Raw genomic sequence first — 9,606 nt, 5'->3', positions numbered from 1 at the left:
CTTTCTCTCCTTTCTTCCTTCTCTACCTCTTTCTTTCTTTCCCTCTTTCACTACTTGGTTTCATCTTTCTCTCTTTCCTTCATTCCCTCCCCCTTTCTTCCTTTGCCTTTCTTCCCTCCCTGTTTGCTTCCTTCTTTCACTTTTTATTTCCTTTTATTTCACCACCATCATAACAATAATGCAGTGCATTGCCTCTGGGACCTGACACCTCTCCCATTCCCCCTAAAAGGGTCTCATAGGAATAATAGCATCATAATAATAGAAATAACAACCTTTACCCGTCACGTGTTGCTGTGGCCAACCTTCCCTCTTTCTCTCCTTCTTTCCCTCCTTCCTTCCTTCCTTCCCTCCCATCTTTCCTTCTCCTCTTCCTTCTCTATTTCTTTCCTTCCTTCCCCCTTTTTCTTTCTCTTCTAGTCTCTTTTCTTCCTTCTCTCTTTCCTACTTTCCTTCCCTCCCTCTTTCTCTACATCTTCCCCCTTCCTTCACTCCCTCTTTCCTTCCTTCATTCCCTCTTTTCTTTCCTTCTCTCCTTCCTTCCCCCTTTTTCTTTCTCTTCTGGTCTCTTTTCTTCCTTCTCTCTTTCCTTCTTTCATTCCCTCCCTCTTTCTCTACATCTTCCCCCTTCCTTCACTCCCTCTTTCCTTCCTTCATTCCCTTTTTTCTTCTCTCCTTCCTTCCTTCCTTCCCCCTTTTTCTTTCTCTTCTGGTCTCTTTTCTTCCTTCTCTCTTTCCTTCTTTCCTTCCCTCCCTCTTTCTCTACATCTTCGCCCTTCCTTCACTCCCTCTTTCCTTCCTTCATTCCCTTTTTCCTTTCCTTCTCTCCTTCCTTCCTTACCCCTTTTTCTTTCCATCCCTGTCTCTCATTTCTTCCTTCTCTACCTCTTTCCTTCCTTCCCCCTTTTTCTTTCTCTTCTGCTGTTTCTCTTTTCTTTCCTTCCATCTTTCCTTTTCTTTCCTTTTCTTCTTCCTTCTTTCTCTAACTTTCCTTCCTTCCCCCTTTTTCTTTACCCCCCTTTCTCTTTCTTCCTTCTTTCCTTCCTTCCCTTCTTTCCTGGATTTTGACAGGGCGTGAAGGGGCGGCGTGGGGTTTGGAGGTGGCGTGAAGTAAAAGGAGGTAAGATTGGGGCAGGGGAGTGATGGAGCGTGGGGTTGTGTGTGTGTGTGTGTGTCGGCGGGGGGAGTGATGGAGCGTGGGGTTGTGTGTGTGTGGCGGTGGGAGGGAGTGATGGAGCGTGGGGTTGTGTATGTGTGTGCGGCGGCGGGGGGAGTGATGGAGCGTGGGGTTGCATGTGTGTGTGCGGCGGCGGGAGGAGTGATGGAGCGTGGGGTTGCGTGTGTGTGTGCGGCGGCAGGGGGAGTGCTGGAGCGTGGGGTTGCGTGTGTGTGTGCAGCGGCGGGGGGAGTGATGAAGCGTGGGGTTGCGTGTGTGTGTGCGGCGGCGGGGGGTGTGTGTGTGCGGGAAGTGGCGTGGTGGGGCTTGGAGTGGGCATGGCTTCCACAGAGGGAACGTTGGCTAGAAGACTGTGTGCGCGCGCCAGGGAACTTGCGGCTGGGCACCAATGCGCATGTTCAGTTGTCTTGCCGTTTTGTGAGTGTGTTGTTGTGTTGTTTTTCATTTTGAGTAGATATGTTTGTACCTTGTGGGTTGTGTTATGAGCATGGGAATTTTGGTTAAGTTTCGTTGGGAGGTTTTTGAGTTTTGTTGTTTTGCCGTTTTGTGAGTGTGTTGTTTTGTTGTTTTTCATTTTGAGTAGATATGTTTGGAGCTTGTGGGTTGTTATGGGCATGGGAATTTTGGTTAAGTTTCGTTGGGGGGTTTGTGAGTTTTGTTGTTTTGCCGTTTTGTGAGTGTGTTGTTGTTTTGTTTTTCATTTTGAGTAGATATGTTTGTACCTTGTGGGTTGTGTTATGGGCATGGGAATTTTGGTTAAGTTTCGTTGGTGTTTTTTGAGTTTTGTTGTTTTGCCGTTTTGTGAGTGTGTTGTTGTGTTGTTTTTCATTTTGAGTAGATATGTTTGGACCTTGTGGGTTGTGTTATGGGCATGGGAATTTTGGTTAAGTTTCGTTGGTGTTTTTTGAGTTTTGTTGTTTTGCCGTTTTATGAGTGTGTTGTTGTGTTGTTTTTCATTTTGAGTAGATATGTTTGTACCTTGTGGGTTGTGTTATGGGCATGGGAATTTTGGTTAAGTTTCGTTGGGGGGTTTGTGAGTTTTGCTGTCCGGTTGAACCAACCTAACAGATTAATATATATAGATTGTACTAGGTGTTATACTGCAATACTATCACTTGCCAAACACCTGCGTGCATAACCAAGTTTTGAGTTTCTTCCTGAACACCAGGAGGGAGGGGGCTAATCTAATCTCATTGGAGAGGGAGTTCCACAGCTAAGGGGCCACCACCGAGAAGATTCCGTCTTTCGTCCCTGCCAATCGCACCTGCAAAGGTGGCAGGACCAAGAGTAGGACCTCCCCATCCAATCTGAACTGGGTTCCAGATTTTATCTGAAAATCATATTATGAAAAGGGGGGCACAAATGGAGCCGTCATGTAATTTGCAAGTACACAGTGATTCTTTGCAAGTTGCAAGAAGAAATCAATGAAGTCTTCAAAATGTATCAGCCTGGTCCTCTCCTCGCTGAACTGATTCTTTCTATGTAGCCTAGTGTTTCTCATCCTGGGGTTGGGACACCTGGGTGGGTTGCGAAGGGATGTCAGAGGGATACCAAAGACCATCAGAAAACACAGTCGTTTCTGTTGGTCAGGGGGATTGTGTGTGGGAAGGTTGGTCCAATTCTATCATTGGTGGAGTTCAGAATGCTATTTGATTGTAGGCGAACTATAAATCCCAGCAACTACAACTCCCAAATGTCAAGGTGTATTTTCTCCAAACTCCACCATTTCACATTTAGGCATATTCAGTATTTGTGCCAAGTTTGGTCCAGATCCATCATTGTTTGAGTCCACAGTGTTCTGTGGTTATAGGTGAACTACAACTCCCAAACTCAAGGTCAATGCCCACCAGACCCTTCCAGTATTTTCAGTTGGTCGTGGGAGTTCTGTGTGCCAAGTTTGGCTCAATTCCATCCATGATGGAATTCAGAATGCTCTTTGATTGTAGCTTAACTATAAATCCCAGCAAATACAACTCCCAAATGACAAAATCAATCCCCCACCAACTCCACCGGTATTCAAATTTGGGTGTGTCAGGTATTTGTGCCAAATTTGGTCCAGTGAATTAAAATACATACCGTATATCACATATTTACACTGCAATTCATAACTGTAGCAAAATTATACTTATGAAGTAGCAACTAAAATAATGTTATGGTTGGGAGGACTGTATTAAGAGGTTGCGGTATTAGGAAGGTTGAGAAACACTGATGTGGCCCTTTCTTCTTGTCTGAAGATCAACCCATTAAAACTGGATAATTTGCACTTCTTTCCTTTGCCAGGAGATGGCCCACAAAAACTGAAGACTCTACACCAGGGTACTTTTCATACTTCAAAGTTATAGTACTAAGGGTGAGTAGAGAAAAACCTCCTCCTGTAGAGGAAGAGATGGCACATTTTAGGAAGAGGGAGAGACAAATTTAGGCAAACAACTGCATGAAAGTGCAAAGCAAGATGGCTTGGCAGGCACACAAAACACAACCTATAAGCCCTCCTTATAAGGAGTACAATGAACTTTGAAGCTAAACAGCAGGAAGTTGAGAATGACTGGCTCCTATTAGTCACCGAACTTCTAGGCTCAAGTACAAAGGGCCTGCCGTTCCTGTTTCTGGCTACCAGGGGCGCACTGAGTGAAGAATCTATGTGGGTTGAATGAAAAGTAATGCCTCCACCTTCGTTACTTGGGTTTGGATGGGAATATTTTAATAAATCAATCTCAGAAATAATCCTTAGAAGGTGCTCTTTAACTACCACTATTCACTTTTCCACATAATCGCCAGAGGATACATTTCTGCCAACGATGAACAAGTTTTCTGAAGCCGTCACAGAAAAAGTCGATACTCTGTTTCTGCAACCAGCGTCTCACAGTTCTCTCAATGTCTTCATCGGGGACGAGAGATAGGGCCTTCTCAGTGGTGGCTCCTCGACTGTGGAACACCCTTCCCATGGACATTAGACTGGCTCCTTCCCTGATGATATTCCGCAGGAAATTAAAGACTTGGTTGTTCAAGAAGGCGTTCGAACAGGAAGTGCAATGATTGGTAATGACTATAGGAATGGAACAACGGAAAATGATATTGGATTGTGATTTGGACGATGAGACGACGCCGATTGGTTTTCGTAGTAATGACGATGTTTTTTGTATAATGCTGGATTGTGAATTATTTTATACTGTGTCTTGAATTTTGTTCTTCCTATGTTGTACACCACTGTGAGTTGCCCCTGGGCTGAGAACAGCGGTATATAAGCAAAGTAAGTAAATAAATAAATAAATCAGAAGCATAATGATGTCCCTGCAAATCTTCTTTCATTATTGGGAATAGGTAGAAGTCAGACGGTGCTAAATCTGGACTGTATGGTGGTGAGATCCAGTCTCTGAAGTTCTGCTATGGTGCGCTTTCATTTCAGGTGTCAGCATCCTGGGTACCCATCGTGCATAGATCTTCTGATAGCCAAGCAAAGCAATAATGTGATTCACACGTTCTTGTGAAATGCCAATTATCCTTGAAACTTCTCTCTGAGTGATACAACTATCATCCTGAATCAACCTGTCAACCTTTTGCAGGGAGCTCTGGCGTGGGCTAGTCCATGAAGTCACGAAGAGTCGGAAGCGACTGAATGAATAAACAACAAACAATCTCTGTCTTTAAATCCAAGGTTAACAACGCATCACTTTAACACACACACAAAATCTATACCAGTGGTTGTTAACCTGTGGGCCACGGACCACTAGTGGACCGCAAGGATGAAAATCTGGTCCACGAGCCTCCTTCCTCTTTATTTATTTATTTTATTTCTGCTCCTTTCGCAACACCTGCCACTCCTTCCCTGTCACTGACCATGGCATATGTTCTGTATTAGAAACTAGAGTTGATGTGGTCTATCCAATGCAATTTCTGAATCAGCACCCCAAATAATCAAACTGAATCTAAAGTTGACCAAAAACTGATTCGTAACCCTTTTGGTACTGATGTTGGAGAGTGGTTCCTGGTAAAGTGGTCCCTGATATTAAAAAAAGTTGGGAACCACTGATCTAGACATATAACCTAATTATTTCTAGTAAGTGTACGTATCCAATTCCTAACAGCTGGTAGGCTGTTGGGAATTGTGGGAGTTGAAATTCAAAACACTTATGGGGGCCAAAGTTTGCCCATGCCTGATCTATAGTATTTGATTCTGTCCGGATGTATCCTCCCCTATGAACCATCAAGATTGCTAAGATCGTCTGGAGGGGCCCTGCTCTCGGTCCCACCGGCCTCACAAGCGCGTCTGGTGGGGACGAGGGACAGGGCCTTCTCAGTGGTGGCCCCTCGACTCTGGAACTCCCTTCCACTGGAGATCAGAACTGCCCCTTCTATCTTGACTTTCAGAAGACAGGTGAAAACTTGGCTCTGGAAATTGGCATTCGACGAATGAGCCACAATCCCGTGATATGGGTGCATGACGACGAACAATGATTTTTTTTTATGATGACTGACCATTGTAAATATATAACTGTATTTTGCTATTTTAATGTTTTAATGTTTTCATGTGATTTAGAATATGATGTTTTTAATGACTGTCTGTAATATTGATGTTGGAAACCGGCCTGAGTCCCTCGATGGAGGTGAGAAGACCGGTATACAAAACTGCTAAATAAATAAGTAATAATAAATAATTCTGTGCAATGGAATTCCTCCTCACAATTGTAGTTGTCCTGGCTGTAATGCTGCCATGGGCCTTGCTTTTTTGTTTATTTTTGTTTCATTGTGGTCTCTTAATTTCTCTTTGATGCTAGCGCACTCTGATCAGTCAATTTGACCATTTGGGATCAATTTCTTGCCATAGGTAATCTTCTTGTCCTATTTTCCAAAAGATGGGAATGCTAGTCTCAATCAAGACAAAACCACAAATAACACTTTTTTTCGCTCAAAAAGATGCTTTGTAGCATCTTTTAAGAGGAAGGGTTTTACCTTTAGTGTGGCATTTGTGGGTTGTTTCATTTATATCTCACTTTTCTTTGCAATGGGATGCAAAGTGCATACTACATAATTTAAAACAATGTTAGAGATCTTGATTTGATAGATGTTAGAGACCTTGATTTGAGAAACAAACACACTAATGGCTTGGAAAATGAAACTAGGATTTATTGTAGGAAGTCCATTTGAAGAAAGGATAGTGCTAATTTTTTTTCGTATCAGAAACGATTTGAGAAACTGCAAGACGCTTCTGGTGTGAGAGAATTGGCCGTCTGCAAGGACGTTGCCCAAGGGACGCCGGAATGTTTTGATGTTTTACCATCCTTGTGGGAGGCTTATCTCATGTCCCCATATGGGGAGCTGGAGCTGACAGAGGGAGCTCATCCATGCTCTCCCCGGATCCGAAACTTTGACTTGTCAGTCTTCAGTCCTGCCGGCACAAGAGTTTAACTCATTGCGCCACTGGGGACTCTTTAGAGTTCTGATGTAACCCAGCTACTTCTTGGAAGAGATGACAAATGGGAAGCAGAAGAGGTGGAGAAACATCCCTAAGAGTCTCAGTTTACATCACAGAAGGGTCAGGGTAGGTAGACATAGGAGGAGGACACTTCAGGTCAATCAAATATTTTAGTACTGCCCACTGGGAGGCATTCTTCACTCTTCAGTGCTAAGCGTTGTTTCATTTGTAATTGAAATAAGGTTTTAAACAAATGTTTTAAATGTATAGTAAGACCCCTGTATCCATGGGAGATACCTTGGTTACGTGAAAACGCCTATGCATCCAAATGCCATTAAATTACTTCACTTTTGGTCCCAGTATACCATAGAATTGCATTGGATGACCTAGGCCCCATCTAAAAAGAAAAGTAATGCAATTTAAAACTCCATCATATAGAATCATAGAATCATAGAGTTAGAAGAGACCTCATGGGCCATCCAATCCAACCCCCTGCATTCAAAGCACCCCTGACAGATGGCCATCTAGCCTCCAAAGAAGCTTCCAAAGAAGGACCCTCCACCACACTCCAGGGCAGAGAGTTCCACTGCTGAACGGCTCTCACAGTCAGGAAGTTCTTCGTCATGTTCAGATGGAATCTCCTTTCTTGTAGTTTGAAGTCATTGTTCTGTGTCCTAGTCTCCAGGGAAGCAGAAAACAAGCTTGCTTCCTCCTCCCTGTGACTTCCTCGCACATATTTATACATGGCCATCATATCTCCTCTCAGCCTTCTCTTCTTCAGGCTAAACATGCCCTGCTCTTTAAGCCACTCTTCATAGGGCTTGTTCTCCAGACCTTTGATCATTTTAGTCGCCCTCCTCTGGACACTTTCCAGCTTGTCAATATCTCTCTTCAATTGTGCAGTGCAAGCTCATATCATGCAGTTCAATGCAGTTAAATTATGTTATATGAGTCAATCATAGAATCATAGAATCATAGAATCATAGAATCAAAGAGTTGGAAGAGACCTCATGGGCCATCCAGTCCAACCCCCTGCCAAGAAGCAGGAATATTGCATTCAAATCACCCCTGACAGATGGCCATCCAGCCTCTGCTTAAAAGCTTCCAAAGAAGGAGCATCCACCACACTCCGGGGCAGAGAGTTCCACTGCTGAACGGCTCTCACAGTCAGGAAGTTCTTCCTAATGTTCAGATGGAATCTCCTCTCTTGTAGTTTGAAGCCATTGTTCCGCGTCCTAGTCTCCAAGGAAGCAGAAAACAAGCTTGCTCCCTCCTCCCTGTGGCTTCCTCTCACATATTTATACATGGCTATCATATCTCCTCTCAGCCTTCTCTTCTTCAGGCTAAACATGCCCAGTTCCCTAAGCTGCTCTTCATAGGGCTTGTTCTCCAGACCCTTGATCATTTTAGTCGCCCTCCTCTGGACACTTTCCAGCTTGTCAATATCTCTCTTCAATTGTGCAGTGCAAGCTCATATCATGCAGTTCAATGCAGTTAAATTATGTTATATGAGTCAATCATAGAATCATAGAATCATAGAATCATAGAATCAAAGAGTTGGAAGAGACCTCATGGGCCATCCAGTCCAACCCCCTGCCAAGAAGCAGGAATATTGCATTCAAATCACCCCTGACAGATGGCCATCCAGCCTCTGCTTAAAAGCTTCCAAAGAAGGAGCATCCACCACACTCCGGGGCAGAGAGTTCCACTGCTGAACGGCTCTCACAGTCAGGAAGTTCTTCCTAATGTTCAGATGGAATCTCCTCTCTTGTAGTTTGAAGCCATTGTTCCGCGTCCTAGTCTCCAAGGAAGCAGAAAACAAGCTTGCTCCCTCCTCCCTGTGGCTTCCTCTCACATATTTATACATGGCTATCATATCTCCTCTCAGCCTTCTCTTCTTCAGGCTAAACATGCCCAGTTCCCTAAGCCGCTCCTCATAGGGCTTGTTCTCCAGACCCTTGATCATTTTAGTCGCCCTCCTCTGGACACATTCCAGCTTGTCAATATCTCTCTTGAATTGTGGTGCCCAGAATTGGACACAATATTCCAGATGTGGTCTAACCAAAGCAGAATAGAGGGGTAGCATTACTTCCTTAGATCTAAACACTATGCTCCTATTGATGCAGGCCAAAATCCCATTGGCTTTTTTTGCCGCCACATCACATTGTTGGCTCATGTTTAACTTGTTGTCCACAAGGATTCCAAGATCTTTTTCACACATACTGCTCTCGAGCCAGGCATCCCCCATTCTGTATCTTTGCATTTCATTTTTTCTGCCAAAGTGGAGTATTTTGCATTTGTCACTGTTGAACTTCATTTTGTTAGTTTTGGCCCATCTCTCTAATCTGTCAAGATCGTTTTGAATTCTGCTCCTGTCCTCTGGACTATTGGCTATCCCTCCCAATTTGGTGTCGTCTGCAAACTTGATGATCCTGCCTTCTAGCCCTTCATCTAAGTCATTAATAAAGATGTTGAACAGGACCGGGCCCAGGACGGAGCCCTGCGGCACTCCGCTCGTCACTTCTTTCCAAGATGAAGAGGAAGCATTAGTGAGCACTCTCTGTGTTCGTCCACTTAACCAATTACAGATCCACCTCACCGTAGTTTTGCCTAGTCAAACTTCATTATATGGCAGTGTAGATTGGATTCATGGAGTTCCCAGAAAGATATCTTCTCTAAGAATTTGCTAGGTCCTCCAAAGCAATTATGTGGAAACCTCCAAAGGAAGCATACCATCAAATTGTATGGAGAACCTAGAAAATGCTTATAGAGACCATTTTTCCCTCTGTGGACGGCCAATATGGGATGCAGTCAATTAAAACATCACATTTAGTAAATCAAGACAATTGAAACACACATTACATACTGCATTGCATACATAATTGCACATTACTTCACTTCAGTCAAAGCTGAAAGCCTGTTTAAACAGGAAAATCTTTGCCTTCTGGCAAAAAAGGAGTTCCAAAGTCTAGGCTCATCCATTGCGAAAGCTCTCTTCTGTGTCGTCACCAGTTGAGCC

This window comes from Anolis sagrei, chromosome 1, assembly GCF_037176765.1.
Source record: "Anolis sagrei isolate rAnoSag1 chromosome 1, rAnoSag1.mat, whole genome shotgun sequence".
NCBI classification, from domain to species: domain Eukaryota; kingdom Metazoa; phylum Chordata; class Lepidosauria; order Squamata; family Dactyloidae; genus Anolis; species Anolis sagrei.
The sequence above is the reverse complement of the archived record's forward strand: the minus strand, read 5'-3'. Positions refer to the sequence as shown.